This window comes from Cryptomeria japonica, chromosome 1 (genome assembly GCF_030272615.1).
Source record: "Cryptomeria japonica chromosome 1, Sugi_1.0, whole genome shotgun sequence".
Taxonomy (NCBI): domain Eukaryota; kingdom Viridiplantae; phylum Streptophyta; class Pinopsida; order Cupressales; family Cupressaceae; genus Cryptomeria; species Cryptomeria japonica.
Genome location: NC_081405.1, coordinates 161302372 through 161326186, shown reverse-complemented (window position 1 = coordinate 161326186; position 23815 = coordinate 161302372).

Below are 23815 nucleotides of genomic sequence, written 5' to 3'. Positions count from 1 at the left end.
CTTAGTAAATATGCAAGTGATTCTTTCTCATTAACATTTTCTGGTGTGGTCTTTCCTAGCATATCCATGCATTCCTTCTTATGTACACAAAGTGAATCCACTCTTCGACTCACCAAAGCTCTGAGACTTATGGCTCTCCAAATGATCTTATCTCTTTCCTTTTTGAGAGCAGAAATTTGGTTCTCCAAAGTCAAAATTTGTCCATCAATAGATGTTTTTCAGTGAAATTAGTCCATCAAAAGAGTTAGCAATACTAGCAATTTTCTCCTGTATCTCTTTTATCTTTTTATCTCCACTTGTTGTAAGTATCTCAGTACTGCAACATACCCTGTATATATTAGTATATTGTTTCGAAGAATTTTCAATCAAAATTAGCTTCTCCTCAATCTTTTTCTTTTCTCTCTCAATGATCTGATCAAAAGTGGCTCTCTTAGCCAAAGTGATTTTTTCAAGTGCTTGTTTGTTATATATTTGTTGTAAGGATTGAAAGTCTCTTGATATGTGCTCAATTATTACCCCAAGCTTGTCGAAAGGGCTCGTTTCCTTTTCAATCTTACACTCTAGGACCAGTCTATGCAAAATAGTGATGAATTGATCTATAATCCCTTTGTATGTGATTCCCTCCTTCATCAATTTCTAAGCAGCCATCATCATTAGTTATGTGGGACTCATCTCTGTGATGGTTTTTTTTTTTCAACTAGAGAGGTGTCAATTGTCAATAATGATATCCTAGCAATTGGTTCCCTATCAGATTCCCCTATTTTATCTAATGATTTATCCTTTAATACCTCCTCACTTGCACCGGTGGCTTTGCCACTTGGTGCAGTCTCTGCAACTGTCGATTCCTCTCTAGGAATAGTATCCTCAACCTGTACATTAGTATTTGGAGGAAAATTATCCTCAATGTTAGTATCATGTACTATTTTCTCAGTATTAACTGGTGTCTTAGTATTTGTCTGTACATTTGTGTTTACCAGTGGCTCAATTTCCACTATCTTGATATTCTTCAAAACTGAAGGTGCAGTACCCATGATCCCTTTTCCTTTCCCTTCAACCGGTGTATCTATAGTATCAGTCTTTGTCTCCGGTGAAGTAAAGAATCCTCTGTGTTCTCCCAAAAATTAGATCCAAGCCTTATGTGTTTCTTTTATTACCTCATTCATCCTTCCTAGCATTAGGCTAGTATTTCTATGTTTTATATTGAATACCTTCATGTCTGTAGCCTCAATTGTCTTTTCCATCTCATCTGGACTTATAGCAACACATATAGCTAAAATTTCTTGCATCTTAATGTGTTTATCTTCTTGCATTGCAGATAACCTTCTAGCATCTAACATGTTATGTAGCTCTACTAGTATTTGATTTTCTATCTCTATTAATGCTTTCTTATAGATATCCAAATACAATAGAATTGTTTCCTCTACTTCTCTCTACTCATCAACTTCTAATGTATCATAATAAGACTTAACATGTTTCAGCATCCCATCCTTAGTAATTTCATCAACAATTTCAGTACAAGTCATAGGTGGTATAATAGTCACATTACCAGTCTCTAGTGCCAAATCAATGGCACTCTTCTTCCTCCTTCTGACAGTACCGGATGTAGTTGTTGATGTAGTCTTAGGTTCTTTCATTTGTGTCGGGAATTTGATGGTGGCCTTCCTAACTGGTTGTTTCTTTGCTTCCACTTTAGGTTCTTATGGTTTCTTCCTCACAACCTTTTTGAAATCTAATGGTGTGTTATCTTCAAACTCAGAATCTGTAGTCACAGGTTCAATGTGAACTACCGGATCCTTCCTCTTTATTCCTTTCTCTGAGACAACATCAATGAGTTCCTTAATGTCCTTTGAAACCTCCTATACAAACTTACTTTCCTTTCCTTCTTGTTTTTCCCTTTTCTTTTGGTTGAACTCAGTTTCAACCTTAAGAGTCTTCTACTAAGCAGTTCCACAAGGCTTCTTTGCCTCATCTATTTTTGCATTAATCATCATTTTTGCATAGGCATCAAGGATTAATGCATCTACCTCATAACCCATTTCCTCTATCCAAATCTTCTAGGGCTTGACTGCCTCCATGAGAGTCACATCCTTCTTAACCATAAAATAAATGTCGGTAGAGTATTTCTCTACTATGTACTTAGGTATTCTTATCCTAGACCTCATAGATTTTTGAAAATCTTTAAAGTAACCCCATACCTTATCATCTCTCAGACTTCCCAATGCAGCGATTGATTGCTTTATCTGTCTTCCTACCGAGATGTGAAAATCCCATTGTTTCCTACCAGAACCGAGTGTATCATTCAAAAATTATGGCATTAAGTAGACTAACAGGTTTCTATACCAAAAGGTGCCCTTCTTCTCACCTTTAATTTTCTCTCTGTTGATCAATAATTCTTCAAGCATCTGGCCACAAAGATCTAACTTGATATTATCCCTCATCATCTTATATGCAACCAAAATACATGAACTAAAAATTGAATTCAGTCGGCTTGATTGAGTTACCTTGTAACCTATAACCATGCTTCCAAATTTGATGTTGGTGTCAGTGATAGTGCTCACCTTCATCGATCTCTTGTCTGATGTAGTACCGGTGATCTGCCTAACAAATTCATTAGATACTTTCTTATCTAGATGTTGCCCTACTGATGGAAAACTAGTAATTGCCTAAATGGCTTCCTTAATAATTTTATAGGATTTGTCTAGCCATATGAATTCCCCATGTACTCTTCTTAGTACATATCTGACTATTTCATCCTCAAACTCCAGAATATCCAGAATATCTGTGAACCCTAGATCTTCGATGTGTTGATATGTCAGTTTAATCTTACCAGATTCTCCCATGAGTTCATATATACATTCCTGTGATCTCTAAAGTGCCAAAGTCCTCTATATGACAATGAATGTATGCCATAACATCCTTTACAGATACCACTCCCTCTGGAATGCGAGAAAATACTCCAACCGAATCTTCTTTGGTAGCCACATGTGGATACCATTTAAAAATTGGCCTAGGGCAGTCCTTAACCTCTACTACAGTTGGATTTGCAATGAAAATAGGAACAGAAGATGATCTCATTTCCATGATTCCAGAAAAATACCTTTAGATCACTCTCGGTAGAAACCTCCAACACATTCTTCCAAACGTCGGTGTGATCGCTCAAGAAGAATTTTGATTGCCTCTGAATAGCCTATGATCGCACTAAGTTGCTCTGAATCTCTCTTTGAATGCAGGGTGGTTAATAATGAAGTGTATTCAACCATTTATCCATTGAGAGAAAATCCAAATCTTCCATTGACATAAATGACTCCCGATGAAAGATACCGGATCTCACTCTGAACATATCCATGCCAGATAGTCCTCTCCAATATCTAGAACATCTTCTAGAATCTCCTCTAGGGGCATATGCATCATCTTCCATGAATTTTTTCCTGCCCCTAAGGCATATGTCTTAGTTACCCAATGAGCTCACTACCAATGCAGGAGAAGCCTCTTCTGTCGGATAGGTAACCGAGATATTCCCATCTGATGATTGCTCTTCAGTCTTCCTCACCCATCTCTGAGTATGATCTTGTCGAATTTCACTAACCTTCTCTTTTCCTTTTTCATTTGATCCTCCATTGCCAACCAGTGGACTTCTGCTTCTACAGAACTTAGCAATATGTCTAATTTCATTGCATGCATAACATGTAACATTGTTCTTTTGAATTGCCTTCCTAAAACCGATGAAATTGCTTGACCTGCACTGATTAACCATATGTCCAAATTTTCCACAAGCATAGCATTTTACATTCATTCTACAGTCTTCTATCTTATGACCAATTTTATTGCATTTAGAACATTTACCGGGAGCAGAATCAGGGTTCTGATTTGCTTTGTTTCTACATTGCCTAGCCATGTGACCAAATCTATTGCAAACAAAACATCTACTATTGAATTTAGAAGCATTGAATTGCCTTACCAATACCTTATGGTTTTGATCTTCATTAGCAGTACCGGAACTCTGTCCTTGCTCAAATCCAAGTCCACTGGAATCTCCAATCTGCCTTTGTCTCTTCAGTAACTCATCAAGTTGTGCTAAGCTGATCTTGAATTTTTTATTGAATTCACAAGCAATTTTATTAATTTCTCTATTCATCTACTAGTAATTAAATCTACATGATTTATTTACATAGTTCATTTCATATCCCCATTTGATTAATTAATTCTAAATTAATTAATTCCCCCCATATAAATCTATTCTTTTATCCCTAATTAAAATTAACAAACTAAAGTTTGTTGAGATTAATTATCATTTTCCTAATTATTTGAATTTCTAAATTCAAATAAGCACATGGCTCCTAACTTTTAACCACCTAACCTAACAATCCCCTAACCTAACCCATTCCACCTAACCCTATCCTATCTTGCACATCCTAACCTACTTATCCTAACCTCCTATGGTGTGGATATTCTCCCCTTGAGACACATGGCACTTTTTCCACATGTCTCCTCCCTCGAACACTTGCCCTCTCATGAGCAAGGCCCCTTGACACTTGTCACCACAGAGATGACAAGTGTCCCTCCTTCCAACCTCTTCTCCAACTTCCTCAATCTTGGCCCTTGATATCTTCATATCAAATTTGGACTGTCGATTCCTGTGACCTCATCTTTGGCCTTGGAATTCCTATAAACACCCCTCATTTTGGAGCAATAAGGATCCCTTGCATTCATATTTTTAGCATCATTACTATAGGCATTTTCATTTCAATCATCTAGTAATTAGCATTTTCGATTAATTATAGCATGTTAATCTAGTTTCTTAGTTCATTCATTTCATGTCATTTGCATAATCAATCATGATCAAGTAGCTACTCAACTCTTGAGTTGCCACTTTGGAGGTCATTGCTCCACTAAGAGCCAATCAATCCAGCACCTTCAAGGTCCTCAAGAATAGAGAAAAATGGGACATTTCAAGGAAGGCTTATGGTTTGCATCTTTAATTTAGTTTTCAATTAAGCTTTCCATTATGTTTTATTGTCTCATTATATGTGTATGCATTTCTATTTACCACATTTTTAGCATCACATTAATTGGCGCCCACCATGGGGCCTAGCCCCTTTGAGCTTTAACAAGTTTGCTTGTAGGAAATTTCATTGACATGTTGATTAGCTCTTTCGATGTGCATATTAGCTCTCTCGGGCTCCTAAATAGCGTTCTTGGTCTCTATTGTAGCATCCTGGCACCTCAAATGGTGTTTATGAGAGATTTCTCAACTCTTTTTTAATGTTTTTTTTCTATTTTTGCATTTTTCAGTCTATACCTTAGCTTTTTTGGTATGTCCTATAGCATTTCTAGTATATTTGACAACATTTTCAGTTAGTTCAACAACATTTTTGGTCACTTCAGCAACGTTTCTGGTGTGCAAAATAGCATTTTGGGTCAATTTGGCAGCATTCTTAGCACATATGATGGCGTTCTTGGTCAATTTGATGGCTTTTTTAGTTTTTTATTGATTTTTCAAATGTTGTATTTTGCATTTCTTATTTCTGCTTCTAGATGTCATTTTCCCTGAACCTAATTTGCAAATTATTGGTTTTGCAGGTATTTATTTCACTGTGAGAGACCAGAGTCATAAACCATTTCGTCGTCAAAGAATGCAATATAAACTACTAACTTTGTTTGCAGCCACAGGATTTTGCACTTTTTTTTTTTAAATTAGGCACATAGACTAATTACAATGGAAATGAACAAACATGTCTTATGCGTTTTGATGATAGGCGAGTATGCTCTCACCTTTCTTAGGTGATCAAAAAGCTAGACTCATCTTTTTCTTTCAATAGTGCATATCTTTAGCGGGCCTACCCTCCCAAGGAGCCTATAAGGCCAAAGCCATTAAGGTCAGTGAGAGGGGAATGACCCAAGTGGGAATGAGTAATGCCAAGTACTCCAACCCACTATAAAATAAATGTGATTTGATGAAAATTAAGTCAACGACAGTGCTCAGGAATAGCTCTCCTTCGTACCTTCGGGTATATCCAACCTTGGTTTTCAAGGCTAGGAGACGTCTTAATTGAGTTTATGCCCCGACGCATCGAACAGATCCCTTACTAGTTCCAATTAAAATTAGAAGCAACCTGGTTTACCTCCGAACATTATTAAATTCTTAGTGCATGGAGGGGGAAGAATCTCTCCTTAAGACACTCACCATATGTCCCTCTTGAGCATATGTGTGAACTCCCCTTTTGAGACCTTATTGCTAGGCTCATAATAGGACTCCACTAGCTCTCACAAAGGCAAAATAATAGGTGCCCTTTAGGGGGTGACAAGGTTGTGTGAGCTGACAGGGTACCAAGTGTGGGCTAAGAACTAATAATGAAGCCAATCTCCTTAGGATAGATTGAATGATGTGTTTTCAATTATTCAAAACCCATGAAAACTTGGGCTTTCTTTAAAGATTCTTGAACATACACTTTATGTGTCCTTTGGAACAAAAATACAATTCGAATTCTGTGTTTGTAATCCAAGTCAAGATATCATCCATTGAAATACAACAAAAATTGCAAACTCAAACTTCAAATTGTCAAATTTACAAGTTTCACAGCAAATTAGCTCTTTCAGTCCAAATAGTAGCTCTTTTGGTCCAAACAGTCGCACTTTCAGTCCAAACATTAGCTCTTTTGGTCCAAATAGTTGCACTTTCAGTCCAAACAGTAGCTCTTTTGGTCCAAATAGTCACACTTTCAGTCCAAACAGTAGCTCTTTTGGTCCAAACAGTCGCACTTTCAATCCAAACATTAGCTCTTTCGGTCTAAACAATAGCTCTCATGGTCCAAACATCAGCTCTTTTGGTATGAATGTTAGCTTTCTCATATTTCAATATTAATTCTCCAAGGTTGAGCTTGCTAGGTATAAACATCAATTTTCTCAATCTACACATTAACTCTTGGGGTCAAAATAACCATAGTCTAAGTTCTAACATCACTAGTTTAAACTTCAAACTTCTTGGTCTAAACAGCAGAGCTTCTTGTCTAAACAACAGCTCTCTTGGTCTAAACAGCAGCTCTTCTAGTCTAAACAGTAGTTCTTCTAGTCTAAATGTCAACACTATTGGTCTAAATATCAACTCTCTTGGTCTAAATGTCAGCTGTCTTGGTCTAAACGTCATCTCTTCTAGTCTAAATGTCAGCTCCCCTTGTCTAATCAACAACTCTTTTGGGTTGAATGTCAAATTGCTCATGTTTCAACACTAGATCTCCTAGTTTGCACTTGCTAGGTCTAAATATCAGTTATCTAAGTCTAAAAATCAAAAAGTTAGGTCAAAACAACAATCTCCTAAGTTCAAACACCCAATTTGTTGAGTCTAAACATCACTATTTTGAACTTTAGAGTCACTGCACTACATAATAGCATTTTTGGTCTATTCCTCAGCGTTCCTGGTCAGTTTGTTAGCATTTTTTGTCGGTATAGCAGTGTTTCTGGTAATTTTGCCAGCGTTTATGGTCAATTTGTCAACGTTTCTGGTCAGTATAACAGCATTTTAGGTCAGTATAGCAGCATTCTCAGTCAGTTTGTCAGCGTTTCTGGTCAGCATAGCAGTGTTCTTGGTAAGTTTACAGTGTTTCTAGTCATTTTGTTAGTTTTTCTGGTAAACTGCACCAAAATTAGAAAACAAAAATAACCCATTTCTCAGACAATCAAACATGGAGACTAGGTCATCTTCTCGGTCACTCAATCACGTTATCTTTTGTTAAAATATATTCAAAGATAGACATACTAAGGTTCTTAATTATTCATCTCCAACAAGTTTAATATCTAACATCTTAAAGTGCAACATCACACCTTCTTTGATAAACTAATCACTTAAAACATAGTTTCTCATCAGGATCTATCATCCTCTATCATGAAATTAATCACTTAAAACATAGTTTCTCATCAAGATCTATCATCCTCTATCATGAAATTGCAACATTTGATCATGATAACCTTGTCCCACATCGTAGGATATATCATTCCTATTGGACTTGGTTTTATCAAAATCATCATCATTGCACTCCAAACTAAGATCAAAAAACTTACAAATCTACAAATACTTGAATTATCTTTTCATGTCATATCACTCTATCATACCTACATTGACAATTGGATCCATGCACAATATTCAACACACATGTATGCATGTTTTAACTAGTGCGCAGAGACAAAAGATCGAAGAAACATAAATAGAAACATTCAAAATAGTTGAAGATCATAGAAACATGGAATACCAAAGCAAAATACAAGAAGAGGACATAACAGGTCAACATATCAGAGAAATCAAACAAGTCCAAAATCAAAAGCCAACTATGTCAAAACCTCATAAGGATTCAAATGCATATCCAAAGAAAGGTGGCTCTTTTATGCAACTCTTAAAGAGATCCCTAAGGGATTTTGTTGAGGAAGATCAAAATCGCGCACCTATGTCTAGTAATGGCTCATACCCCCATAAGAAAATTGACTCTCCAAAGGCATTTATTCCTACATCTCTTGAAAACTTGCAAGAACCTTCCATAGCATCATCACCAAACAATACACCCAAAGATGAAGTTACCCAAGGGATATCCATAATTGTCATTAAACCTATTTCAGAGGATCATATTCAAAGCCCATGTCCTTCATATCCAAGCATTTATTCCTTGCAACATCCCCATAATTCTCCCTTGCAAATTGAAGTCCTCATTCATAGAACGCTCTTTAAACATTTCCTAATAGATGGGAAAGATTGATTAAACATTTTCTCATTAAGTCTTGTCCACACTCTAGGTTATTTTGAAGATGCAATGGATCCTCAAAAAAAGATAACAATCAAAGCATATGATGAAGAAGAGTGTTCCTCTAAAGGAATTGTGATATTAACCATCAGAGTGGGACCTTTGCAGAAAGACACAACATGCCAAGCTATAGAATTGGATCTATCATACAACATACTCTTGGGAAAACCTTGGATACATGACATACAAGTTGTTCCATCAACATATCATTAGTACCTAAAATTTCCCTACAATGGGAAGGAAATCATGATCTTAGCAGATTCAAATCCATTACAGTACTGTAGTAATCTCAAACCAGCTCAAGAGGTCATTGTTCCTCATAATAGGGAGGCATCATCTTCAAACACACAAACCAAAGAAAAATAGTTTGCCTCAATTTTGTCAAGTATGGAAAAACAAATGCAGCTAAGAGATTGAGGGAACAGAGAATAATCTCTATCTCAATTACCACTTTCTCCTAAATCCTATGGAAAACCATCAAACTCTAAACAACAACCAATTGTGAAACATCTTCCAATATTTGATGGAGCATTTGTTAGTGTTGGGACCTTATCAGAGGAAACAAAAGACAAAGATATGCTACAATGGCTATACAAGGATGAAGAAGTCCAACAAAAGATCAACAATGTCAAAATGCCTACAGAAAAGTATGAAAAGGGATTTAACATCCTTTAAAAAATGAGATACACTGGAACAGGTCCTATAGGAAAAAGAAAAGAAGGTATCTTAGAACCTATCCAACCTCATACTCAGCAGGCTACAGACAAAGCGGGCTTAGGGTATGGACAATTTACTGCACCAGAGAACACATCATCTAGCCAACCACAAGATGAATATGAAAACACACAAGAACAACTTGCAATTGAAAGGGAAGAAACAGCTACCAAGCAACAAGCACAAGCAAAAATGAAATGGAAAAAGAAGCAAGCCTCAAATCAATAGGAAAAACAAACTAATGGTACCTCCCAAGAAGCATTAACTCTCAATCAAAACAAGCACGAACCTAGTACTAATCAAGGAGAGCTCATAGAAAGGTTGACAGAACTCAATCTCAGTCCAGAAGAAGCTGAATATGAAAGAAGAAAAGATATAACAAGAAAAGTAGAAGAAACAAATCAAACACTATATGACCAAATGTGTAGATTGCAAGGTGCAAGTTGTTGGCATATGATGATATGATAATATATGTTGTCATTGATGTCAATAAGTATACGTCAACCAGTATGAAGATTGGAAGAAGTTATTATTGATGATCACGTTGGAGAACCGGTATGAAGACATGTAGTGAACCAATGTCAAGTTTTCACTAAGTGTGACTATCGGTTGGTAGTCTTAGCTCTAGGGTTTTTGGTTTGGCAATCTAGCTTGTGCGATGCAATCAGTGATATTATGTGATGAGTTAGCTAAGAGATAAGGATGAGATCGATATGCCATGTCAGTTTTGTGCATGTGAGGGATTTCTTTGAGGATCTTACATATGAAGATCGACTGCATTTAATATCTACCTCAAGAATGAACATTCTTCTTAGCGGTATGAGAAGAAAGTGTGATGGGTTATTGATTTTTATGTGTGGTAAAGAATGGACAATGCAAAATGACTTGTAATCTATTTGAGATTGTTTCATTCTATGTAATGTGTTTGGATGGTTAGGATTGGACCACTTGTAATTGTAAACCTAAATTGATTAGGGTTTAGGGTTTATGTTACCGACCTAATTGTTGTCTATAAGGTCGATGATGTTTGTTATTTTAAGTTGTTGGCAAAAGTTGTGTGTCTATCCAAGTGATGAGATACTTGCCAAACTAGTGAGTGAAAAATGCAAAGTGTGATTGCAAAGTAGAGTGAGTGAAAACTACACAGTGTGATTGCAAAGTAGAGAAACTGAAAAGGATCTGCCTTAGCATATAGTGTTGTTATCAGATCAGAGTTTTACTTGTTGTCTTCTAACCATTTCAATAGAGGGAAAATACCTTGACCAAGTAACTTTAATAGGCTTATTGTAAAACCTCTAACTAGGTGACTCAAGTGCATTAAGTTCTTCAAATCCTCTAGCAAGGTAACCTTTAACAAGGTATATAGCCATCCCTTAACTGGGTGATCTTTAATAGGATCGATTCCTAGCAGAACCTTATTGTAAAGTCTTTAACCGGACTAGGCTCCTAACAAAGTAGACTTCAAAAGAGTTCAAAACAAGCTTGTGGGTATTCATCCCCACCGTGGTTTTTCCCATTTGGGTTTCCACGTGAAAAATCTGTGTGTCATGAGTTGTGCTTTTTTCATGTGATGATTGAGTATTCTTTGTTTAGGTGATCATGCATGCAGAGCTAATGGTTATGGTATTATTGATACAACACTTGCAATATGGGTGAAGTAGTTATCAAGTATTGAGTGATATTTGAAGTATTCAGTTTTACTGGTTTAAGCTGTCTGAAGTCTTACTGTGTTTAATTAGTATTGCCATGGTTAAGTTCAGTAATGAAAACAACCGGTTATCATTGTTTTAACTTGATAAGTTGTTGAGAAGTTTTTGTATGTACTGATTCACCACCCCCCCTCTTAGTACCAGTCAGGGAATTTGTTGTTCATCATTATTCATCAATTGGTATCAGAGTGACTCCAGGTCCTCAGTGATATAAGCTTAACCACTTGAGGCAAAAAATATTGCTTTAATGATGAAGAGGGAAGGTCCTAAGTTCAATAGAGATAACTTCAAAATATGGAAGGATAGAATGAAGATCTATATCAATAGTTTGGGTGCTCAACAGTGGAGCTATGTTGAGAATGCCTATGTAATCCCCACTGGCACTCTAAGCAATGATCAGAAAAAGAGAGATTCAAGAAAATGGGCAAGTCATGGAAGCCCTTATTAGCAGTTTGTCTGATATTGAGTTCATTGATGTACAAGATAAGGACACTCCTAAGGATGTATGGGACACAATGGAAACTATTTATGGTGGTGATGAGCATGTCAAGCAAGCTAAGGAAGAGAGCCTTAGTGGAAAATTTGAAGACATGAGGATGGTTGAAGGGGAAACCATTCAACAATATGGCATAAGGATCAAGACTGTTGTTGGAGACATCAAGAGCACTAGTGGAATAATTGATGATGCTACCATTGTTAGTAAAGTTTTGAGATCATTGTTACCGATCTATGCAATCAGAGTTGCTGCTATTTAGGAACTAAGGTCTATCGACAAAACCAAAGTATCCTTAGACTCTATCATTGCAAAAATTGACTGCATATGAGTTGAATAGCTATGATGGCAATGTTCAGAAGACTGGTTCATCTTTAAGAGCATTTGTTGCACCAACCAGAAAAGGAAAAGAAGTAAGTACCAATTATGAATCCATGCAAAGCAGAGGTATGGGTGATGAAGAGATTCTGATGGAGTTTGAAGCTCTTCTCACCATGAGACTTCAAAAAGGCACTGGAAAATACAGAGGTAAGCTTCCCTTAAAATGTTTTTCCTGCAATAAGATAGGACATATAGCTGTTAACTATCCTAACAATGACAATAAGGATAAACCGGAGAGGTTTAGAAAGTATAAAGGAGGAAATAGAAGAAATTGTCTTGTTGTAGTTGATGAAGGTGTCACTGATGAAGAATCTAAGGATGAAGAGAATGAGGACGTAGTGTTTGTAGCTATAAAGGAAGAAGTGTCTAACAAGAAAGCACTTGTCTCTCGCATTGACAACTCTAATAAGTGGATTATTGATAGTGGTTCTCACCAGATGTCTGGTGATCGGAGAAAGTTTTTGTCTCTAGAAGAATATGATGGAGGTGTTGTCTGATTTGGCAATGATGCACCTTGCTTGGTAAAAGGAAAAGGATCCATCTCACTGAATGGAAAGAGAAGTGTGGATGATGTCTACTGGGTAGAAGGTCTTAAGCATAACCTTTTGAGTGTTGCTCAGCTAAATGACAAAGAAATCATTCTGGAGTTCAAAGGTGGAGTCTGCAGTATAATTGGAAAGAGTGGTGAACTTATTGCCACTACTAAGTAGACCAGAGGTAACTTGTTTTAGTTGAATGCCAAGATTAGTCGGTGTCTGATGGTGAAGTTTGATGACAATTGGATATGGCATAGGAGACTTTGTCATATGAACTTTGATAATATTGTAAAGGCAAGTAAGATGAAGGCAGTAAGAGGATTGCCTTTGATGAACAATCTGGAGAATTATTTGTGCAGAGAATGTCAACTTGGGAAGATGTCTTCCTCAAATTTCAAAGGCAAGTCTTTTTCAACAGAGAACTTACTTGATCTTGTGCATACTGAATTGTGTGGTCCTATGAAAACTAGAAGTATTTATGGAGATAGGTATTTCATGATTCTTAGTGATGATTTCTCAATAATGATGTGGGTCACATTCTTGAAAGACAATTCTGAGGTGTTTGGAAAGTTAGAAGCCTTTAGAGCATTAGTAGAGAAGGAAAGTGATCAAATGATAAAAATCCTAAGAACTAATCAAGGAGGTGAATTCACCTCTGATTAATTCAACAAGTACTGTGAAGATAGCGATATCAAGAGGCAGTTGTCTCCCCCAAGGACAACACAATAGAATAGCATAGCAGAAAGGAATAACAAGGTTGTGGTTGAAGTGGCCAAAACAATGTTGATCCAAGGAAAGGTTGCTCACACTTTTTGGAGAGAAGCACACGATGAGCACTACAGTCTATACTATGAACCAAGTACTCATCAAGAAAGGTAAAGTTAAAACTCCTTATGAGTATTGGACCGGGAAGACTCCCACTGTGAGTTATTTAAAAGTATTTGGCAGTAAGTGTTACATCAAGAGAGGTGAGCATCTGAGCAAGTTTGATGCTAAATGTGATGAAGTAATATTTCTGGGATATTCCACTAAAAGTAAAGCTCTCAAGTGCTACAACAATAAGACACAAAAAATTGTTGAGAGTATAAATGTCAGGGTTGATGAATCCCCTAAGGAACCTGAGGAAACCTGCAACGAGCAAGTGGAAGATGAACCGGGTGTAGCCTTCTGGGAACCAGTTAAGAAAGAAATAAGTAAAGACCTTAGTGTTCCTATATCGGTAGAAGCTACAGTAGGTGAAGAAGAAGAAGTAAGTGAAGAAGAAGAGGACAAGCAAGCATAACTAGGTAGAGTCATTCCTAGATATGTGAAACTACATCATGATCTGAAGTAGATCATAGGAGATAAAGATGCAGGGATACTCACAAGAAGAAAGGTGAAAGAAAACTCTTGCATGATTTCGGAATTTGAGCCTAAGACTTCTAGAGAAGCACTTACAGATGAAGATTGGATTAAGGCAATGGAAGAGGAGCTAGACCAGATAGAAAAGAATGCAACATGGTCTTTGGTACCCAAACTAGAACACAAGAATTTCATAGGTACCAAATGGTTCTTCAAGAATAAGCTAAATGGAGAAGGCATAGTTGTAAGAAACAAGGCAAGACTTGTATGCAAGGGATATGCTTAGGAAGAGGGAGAAGACTATGGAGAAAGCTTTGCCCCTGTGGCTAGATTGGAAGGTGTTAGAATGCTACTTGTATTTGTAGCATTCAAGGGATTTAAGGTATACCAGATGCATGGGAATTTTGCATTCTTGAATGGAATCCTAGAAGAGGAAGTGTATATTGAGCAATCAGATGGGTTTGCCTTATCAAAAGATAGTAACATGGTTTGTAGATTACACAAGGCCCTATATGGATTGAAACAAGCACCAAGGGCATGGTATGAACGATTACACTCTCAACTTGTGAAGATAGGATTTCAGAGAACAAGTGAGGACAGTAACATCTACCAAAAATTTGAAGATGATCAAATTTTGATTTGTGAAGTATTTGTAGATGACATAAACTTTGGAGGAGATGATGAAATGAGCCATGCATTTGCAGATGAAATGAAGAAAGAGTTTGAGATATCTCTGATTGGAGAGATGAAGTTCTTCATTGGTTTACAGATTCAACAAATTAAAGAGGGTATCTTTATTACCCAGTCTAAGTATGTCAAAGAGGTATTGAATACCTTTGGCATGGAGGAGAGAAAACCAGTGGTACACCGATGGTGACCGGTTGTAAATTGACTAAGGAAGATGATTCAACATTAGTGAATGAGAAGGAGTATGGTTCAATGATCGGTAAGCTTCACTATATGGTGCACAACAAACTAGATATTGCTCATGCAGTGGGCATAGTATCTCATTTTCAGAAAAGTCCAAGAGGATCCCACATGGTAGCAATCAAGAGGATTCTTAGATATCTGAAAGGGATAGTTGATTATGGATTGTGGTATCCATACAATGGTAATTTTAATCTAAAGGTATTTACCGATGCATATTGGGGAGGTAATGTGGATGACCGAAAAAGCACAACCGGTGGAGCATTCTTTCCTGGTGGAAGACTAGTCTTATGGACAAGTAAGAAGTAGAGTTGTACTTCTCAATCTACAGCTGAAGCAGAATATGTGGCAGCATTTATAAACTGCACTCAAGCAATCTGGATGAAACATGTATTGGATGGTTTCAAAGTACCTATATCTGAACCGGTGAGTATATTTTGTGACAATAATAGTGCAATCAATATCTCCAAGAATTCGATATTGCATGCTAGGACTAAGCACATTGAACTCAAGTATCATTTCTTGAGAGAGAAGGTTCAAAGTAGAGAGGTTGCATTACAACATGTTTCCAGTAGGAGCAGCTAGCAGATATATTCACTAAGCCCTTACTAGAGACTACATTTACCTATTTGAGAGGTTAATTAGGGGTTTTACCCCTTCATGAAGTGAATTAAAAATGTGTGCTCCACATCAGCCAGGTATTACAGTGATAAATCTTTTAGGATTGATGTGTTGAAGGATGCTACTCCATAGGGGGAGCAGCATAGTGGAGTATGGAAGTTTGTGCCTCCACTTTGGCATTGTTGTCAAAGGGGGAGAAGATATCAGATGAAGATATTTTAGTTGCATGGGTCTATGATGTTTATAATTACAATGCTACACTGAGTATTGTCATCAATGCCGAAGGGGGAGACTATTGGCATAAGATGATATGATAATATGATGATAATATATGTTGTCATTGATGTCAATAAGTACAGGTCAACCGGTATGAATATTGGAAGTTGTTATTGATGATCAAGTTCGAGAACCGGTATGAAGAGATGTAGTGAACCAGTGTCAGGGTTTCACTAAGTGTGACTACCAGTTGGTAGTCTCAGCTCTAGGGGGCAATCTAGCCTATGCAATGCAACCGGTGATATTTTGTGATGAGTTAGCTAAGAGATAAGGATGAGATCGAGATGCCACGTCAGTTTTGTGCATGTGAAGGATTTCCTTGAGGATCGTGCATATGAAGATTGACTGCATTTGATGTCTACCTCGAGAATGAACATTCTTCTTAGTAGTATGAGAAGAAAGCGTGATGGGTTACTGATTTCTATGTGCAGTAAAGAATGGATGATCCAAAATGACTTGCAATCTATTTGAGATTGTTTCATTCTATGTAATGTGTTTGGATGGTCAGGATTGGACTGCTTGTAATTGTAAACCTAAATTGATTAGGGTTTAGGGTTTATGTTACCGACCTAATTGTTGTCTATAAGGTCGATGATGTTTTTTATTTTAATTTGTTGGAAAAAGTTGTGTGTCTATCCAACTGATAAGATACTTGCCAGACCAGTGAATGAAAACTACAAAGTGTGATTGCAGAGTAGAGTGAGTGAAAATTGTAGAGTGTGATTGCAGAGTAGAGGAACTGAAAAGGATCTACCTTAGCATATAGTGTTGTTATCAGATCAAAGTTTTACATGTTGTCTTCTAACCATTTCAACAGAAGGAAAATCCCTTGACCGGGTAGCTTTAACAGGCTTATTGTAAAACCTCTAACTAGGTGACCCAAGTTCATTGAGTTCTTCAAATCCTCTAGCAAGCTAACCTTTAACAGGGTATATAGCCATCCCTTAACCAGCTAATCTTTAACAGGATCGGTTCCTAGAAAAACCTTATTGTAAAGTCTTTAACCGGACTAGGCTCCTAATAGAGTGGACTTCAAAAGAGTTCAAAACAAGCTTGTGGGTATTCATCCCCACCGTGGTTTTTCCCATTTGGGTTTCCACGTGAAAAATTTGTGTGTCATGAGTTGTGCATTTTTCATGTGATGATTAAGTATTATTTGTTTAGGTGATTATGCAAGCAGAGCTAAAGGTTATGGTATTACTTATACAACACTTGCATATGTATATAGGTGAAGTAGTTATCAAGTATTGAGTGATATTTGAAGTATTCAGTTTTACGAGTTTAAGCTGCTTGAAGTCTTACTGTGTTTAAGCAATATTGCCATGGTTAAGTTCAGTAATGAAGACTACCGGTTATCATTGTTTTAACTTGATAAGTTGTTGAGAAGTTTTTGTATGTATTGATTCACCCCCCCCCCCAAGTACCGGTTAGGGTATTTGTTGTTCATCATTATTCATCACAAGTGAGACAGATTCTAATGAATTGGAATGGGATTCCTATCATTCTGAAGAAAAATGCTTTGAAGAAGATGTAGGAGTCAATGTAGTTCACACATGTGCAGGGAAAATGTTAGGAACTATCCCACTTTAATTAGAATCACATTCGGCTGACTTAGACTTAATCGAGGACGATCAGGAGCCCCTTGTGCAAGGTCATTTTGATGAGAGTATCACTCTATACATTGACATACATATTGAAAACTTTGATATATCTATCATGACCCTTGATACCCTCAAAACATCTCAACCTGAGGACCCCTTACTTCTAATTCACCCTGAACTTATTGATTGGGAAAATGAAAGACATACTGCCATTGATACCTTTCCTAATGACAATGCCATATTTGTATATCTTACTGCAATCGAACCCACAAGAACTTTCACTAGGAACAATGCATCTTCCAGTCAAGTGGGTGCCAAATCTCCCAGACACAAAAAGGAAAATAAAGAAAATAATATCAGGTCTAATGTTGAAAACCATTCCTTGGCAACATTAAATCAAGAAAAAGTAAAAAGAAAGGATGCATCTAACAATGAAAACCTCCTCGAGGCATCGGAAGATGGGAGATTTGACACTTTACCTGAGTACTATCAAGAAAGGTTATCAATTTTGATCGAACCAACAAAGGTAGTTAACATTGGGACAATAGAACAACCAAAGATTCTACATCCAGCAACTTCTCTGTCAGAACAAGAAATGCAACAAAATATGGAATTATTCAAACAATGACAAATCAATTTCTCCTGGTCATATGCAGACATCCCAGGGTTGGATCTAGAGCTTATTATGCATCACTTAAATGTTAGTCTAGGAGACATTTTAGTTAAACAGAAGTTAAGGAAGATGCATCCTCATATCTCTCTCCTGGTCAAAGAAGAACTAAAGAAATTATTGGATGTAGGATTCATCAGACCTGTAGCATATCCTCAATGGGTATCAAACATCATTCATGTTTCCAAACCAAACAAAAGTATCAAAGTATGGACAAACTTTAGAGATCTTAATAATGCATGTCCAAAGGATGACTTTCCTTTGCCTAACATTGACATCATTGTAGATTTCACTGCTAGACACTCCATGTTTTCTCTAATTGATGGTTTCTATAGATACAATCAGATTAAAATAGCACCTGAAGATCAGGAAAATATAGCGTTCACATGTCTGTGGGGTAATTTCTACTAGAATGTCATTCCTTTTGGACTAAAGAAAGAAGGTGTCACATATTAGAGAGCTATAACAATGATATTCCATGACATGATGCATACGTTCATGGAAGACTATGTGGATGACATCTTGGCCAAATCATACAACAAAGAAGAACATATAGGGATACTGGAAAAGATCTTTGACTGGTTAGAATAGTACAAGCTATGGCTAAATCCTAAGAAATGTGCCTTTGGTGTCACTTCCGGCAACCTATTGGGATACATTATTTCAGCTAGAGGTATAAGCAACATGGAAATGGGATCTCTCAGGAATATCAGTCAGCTCAGATCACTCCAAGGAAGACTATAGTTAATTAGAAGATTTGTTTCTCAACTAGCTGATAAATGTCAACCATTTACTCATCTCTTGCATAAAAATATTAATTTCAAGTGGGACCATCAATGTGAGGATGCATTCAACAAGATCAAGACCTATCTCATGCAACCACCCATCCTAATGTCACCAATTCTAGAAAATCCATTGTTACTCTATGTATCGACCACCGAAGTATCATTATGAGTTTTGCTTGCACAATAGGATAATGAAGACAAAGAACAATCCATTTACTACATCAGTGGAACACTAGTGGGATACAAGCTCAACTATTCCCCAACAAAAAAAGCATGCTTGGCGGTAGTTTTTGCTTCTCAAAAATTAGGACACTATCTACTATCTCACTCCATCAAGTTGATAGCTAAAATTGATCCATTGAAGTATTTGCTCAGTAAGGCAACATTAATAGGAAGATTAGCAAAATGGATCATGATCTTGAGAGTTTGATATTGAGTATGTGGATAGAAAATCTATCAAGGGGCAAGTCATTGCAGACCAACTAGCAGAGGCACAGCTTCAAGATGATTATTCTTTACACATTGAATTTCCCGATGCTGATATCCTAACGGTCACCACAAAAACAAGACAATTATACTTTGATGATTCATATACACAGCATGGATCAAGAGAAGGTACTCTATTCATCACACCACAAGGTCATATAATTCTGAAAGCGTACAAATTAAGCTTTCCATGCACAAACAATACAACAAAATATGAAGCTTTGGTTACAGTTATCAAAATGGCTATAGAATGGAACATTACACAACTTCAAGTCTTTGGAGACTCTCAACTCTATTGGCATGTTTGATGTGTATGTTGTGATTGTCATTGATGGACACACACTTGCATTGAAATCCTCCTTATATGTATGAGTTAGAGCACAACTGGTATTTGTTCCAACCGGTATGTTGTATTATAGTCTTTAGACTATTGATGTTTTGCAGAATGTGTTTCTCAATCTGAAGCGGCATGTTGACCTCAAGCAGTATGAGGGATTAAAGCGGCATAACACATTTCTACCAGTCTTCATTTTTTTGACAAACTGGCAACCAACATTTTGTATGGACTGGTAATACTCTGTGATGAGTTACCAACTAACATTTTGTGATGAGTTACCATCCATCGATTGTTTGATGGTGTTGACATTGTAGCGATGCTTTTTGTGACATGTTACCTAGTATGTCTAGGTTCATTGAACCTAGGAAATTGTAATGTAATCCTATTGGACCAATATGAAATCAATTTCTTTTATAAGGACATCATGTCTAGGGTTTTAGGTTGTTGATGTTATTGTTGTTGCGATAGTTGATATTGTGGCTAGGGTTTAAGGTGGTTGTGGAGTTGGAGAGAATATGAATTTGTAGAAGACTAAATTAATGTAGGAGTGCATTAAGAATGAGCTATCAAGGATCTAACCGAGCAGTCTGTGCTATTAGCTAGATCAAACACTTGTTGATTACTCACATCTTTGACAAGTCTGTAGCCCTTAACCGGGTAGGCCCAAAAGCCTTTTGTAAATCCTCTAACAAGGTGGTTCACATCTATGGATCTAAAATCCTCTAGCAAGGTAGTCTTTAATTGGACTTATCTCCTAACAGAGATTGAAATTCCTAACAAGATCTGTTCTGGTGAAGAACATTGTAAGACCTTAATCGGTCTAACCTTAACCGGTCTGGTTCCTATTTTGCAGATAGTGACTTGTGAGTTCCATCTCACCGTGGTTTTTCCCATTTGGGTTTCCACATCAAAATCTATTGTGTTATGGTGTTTGTGCTTCTGTGGGTGAATGCATTATTAGCTGTTTGGTTTGTATGTTTGTTATCTGGTTTGTCTGTTAAACTATTTTACCAGTTTACTGTTTGTCTTCCAAAGTGTTTAAGTGCAAATATTTTTGGCATACTAATTCACCCCCCCCCCTCTTAGTATTCATCAAACTTGTCATCAATCAAATCAATGGCGATTACCAAACAAAGGATGACAAACTCATGCCTTATAAAAAGATGGTAGATGATTTCAAGAAGTATTTTATAGAAATCCCTTTTGAGCAAATTCCAAGGAATGACAACAAAGCAGCAAATGCCATGGCAACACTTGCTTCTCTACTTCAAACACAGAAAAATTAAGAGCGTTACGAATTCTTGGTGGAAGAGTTGTTTTACCCTGCTCATAATTGTCCTAATTACCAAACTATTTGTCACCTTGTTGGGCATGATTCCTCCCACTATGGAAAAACTTATACATACCTCAAAGATAACACCCTCCCTCTTGATTTGTCAAAAAATCAAAAGAGAAACTTTATTTGCCAATCCTCCCATTATACTCTTGTTGCAGATACCCTTTTTAAATGAGGTCGGACGATACTCTTTTAAGATGTCTCAAGCAAGAAGAATCTGAGAAGGCCTTAAATAACATCCATAAAGACATTTGTGGCACTCATTCAAGTGGTCTTACCCTTTCAAAAAAACTCATACGCTTGGGCTATTATTGGCCAACTATGGAAGGAGATTCTTTTCAAATAGCTAAAACATGCAAACAATGTCAGATAAATGGAAATTTAATTCATACACCAGTACAAGAACTTCATGCTTTGGAAACATCTTGGCCTTTCTACCAATGGGGTCTTGATCTAGTAGGAAAGATAAATCCTTCTTCATCCAATTGTCACAAATTCATCCTTGTAGCTACAAAATATTTCACAAAATGGATTGAGATCGTACCTCTCATCAATATCATAGGAAAATGAATTTTTACATTTAAACTACATCATCTATCACTATGGAATACCCATGATCATTATCACTGATAATGGGTGACCATTCAAGAATCAGGATGTCCAAGAGCTATGTGAGAAATTCAAAATCCAACACAGATTTTCCACACCCTACTATCCACAAGGGAATGGGCAAGCAGAAGCATCAAACAAAACTATTTTGAAAATCCTCAAAAAGACTGAATGATGCTGGCAGAGATTGGCATATTCAATTCAACCCTTCTCTATGGGCCTACCATACCAATATCTACACACCAACATGTACCACACTTTTATCTCTTGTTTATGAATCAAAAGCAATACTGCTAATAGAAGTAGAGATATCTTCTCTATGAGTATCATTAAAAGGTCTTATCCCAAATGAAGAACAATGAGTATCTATATTGCAAGAGTTAGAATTGATCCATGAACAAAGACAAAATGCCTTTGATCATTTAAAGGTATATCAGCAAAGAATGTGTCGAAGTTATAATCACAAGGTCAAACCATGAGTCTTTCAAGTTGGGGAACTAGTACTAAAGGAAAATGCACAAAACCAGTCAGATCAAGAAAAGAAAGGGAAGTTTGAACCAAACTAGTTACGTTTGTTTGTGGTCACATCAGTATTTGGGTCAAGAGCATATCAGCTATCAACACAGGATGGGGATCAGCTTGAGGAACCCACCAATAACTTACATCTGAAGAAGTTTTATGTCTAAAAAAAAAGAAAAATCCAAAAAATAGTGAAAATGCAGAAAATCCAAAAAACTGTGGAAAAACAAAAAATCCAAAAAGTAAAAAAAGCAGAAAATACAAAAATAGTGAAAACAGTGAAAAATCAAATAAAAAATCAAATATGAGAAAAAGTGCAATAAAAATAGATGGTGAAAACTTGGCAAACAGGTGTTATCTGTCAGCTAGCTCTTCCATCTATTGGTTCATGCATCCTTCCGCTTGCATTCATTTCCATCAGTGTTATTCATATCCATAATAAAGCCTTTGTACATACGCAAGCATCCCAAGTGATTTCTCACCATGGTTTGGATCATTGTACATATCATAATAAAGTTTGTTTCTAGACTGGGGGCAAAATCCTGAACCTAGCTGGGGGAAAAAAATTTCATCATTTTGAGATTAATCAAATAGGTAGAACAATTGTTAGGCAACATTGGTCAAGCGAAAAACTAAGACACATCCAACATTGAACATAAGATCAAATTGTCAACCATGAACTATCACATAATAGTCTAAACATGACAAACACATATTAATGGATGATATATTTTGACAAATGATTTTAACACTTTGACAGTAATGGTTCAACTATTTTATCTTGATTTTTTGCTATCATGAATTCTGAGTGACTCCAGGATGTCTTTAACTAGAGGAACAAGGAAGGAACATGATATTTTTCTTGTCTGTTGTATGTAACTTAATCATTCATATGTGCAAAGTTGTCTTAGGACATGATCATCAGAGTATCATAGAAGATATTTCAGACTTGCATATAGAAATGATTAATATTGTCTGTTTTATGCAAGAAACACTCAGATCATCTTGGTTCAATTATACCTAGATGCTTGTGCTAACTTGCAATATCAAATCCTAGGAAAGTAGTGCTCAGGTCATCATGGTTCAATTATACCATTGATGTTTGCACTCACTTCCCATATTTTAAAGGCTCAATGATGAAACAAAGCAATGACCACATGATCGGTCATCACCTATCAACACTTATCAGAACTTGGATATCTTTGGTTATGTTCACCGGTATTTGGTTCACCGGTAGGTTATATTGTTCACCGGCACTTGGAATGACTTCGAGACTACCTGGTTATGTTGAAGACATTATTTGATCACTTGGTTTTGGCGATTTGGTTATTGGACTATTCAGGTTTGCATATTTGTTGTTACCAGCAAATAGGTCCAGGTTATGCACCGGTAAGCATATCTATTCTAGATTAGCACAGCATGTTATGGAGATTATTTATTATTATTGTAAATGCAATGAGCCGACATGATGCATCGCTTATTGATTCATTTGTAATTGATTTTATTGTAATATCTTTTAGTGAGCCAACCTATTCAATTGTTCTTAGGTTATGGTATAAATGTAAGATCTCATTTGTGAGATTGATATGCGATAAGGAAAAGTATTGTAATAGGATATATGCGAAAATAAACAAAGCTATACACACAGACATCATTTCAAGGTTGAAGGAAGGTTTTTGTGAAGGCAA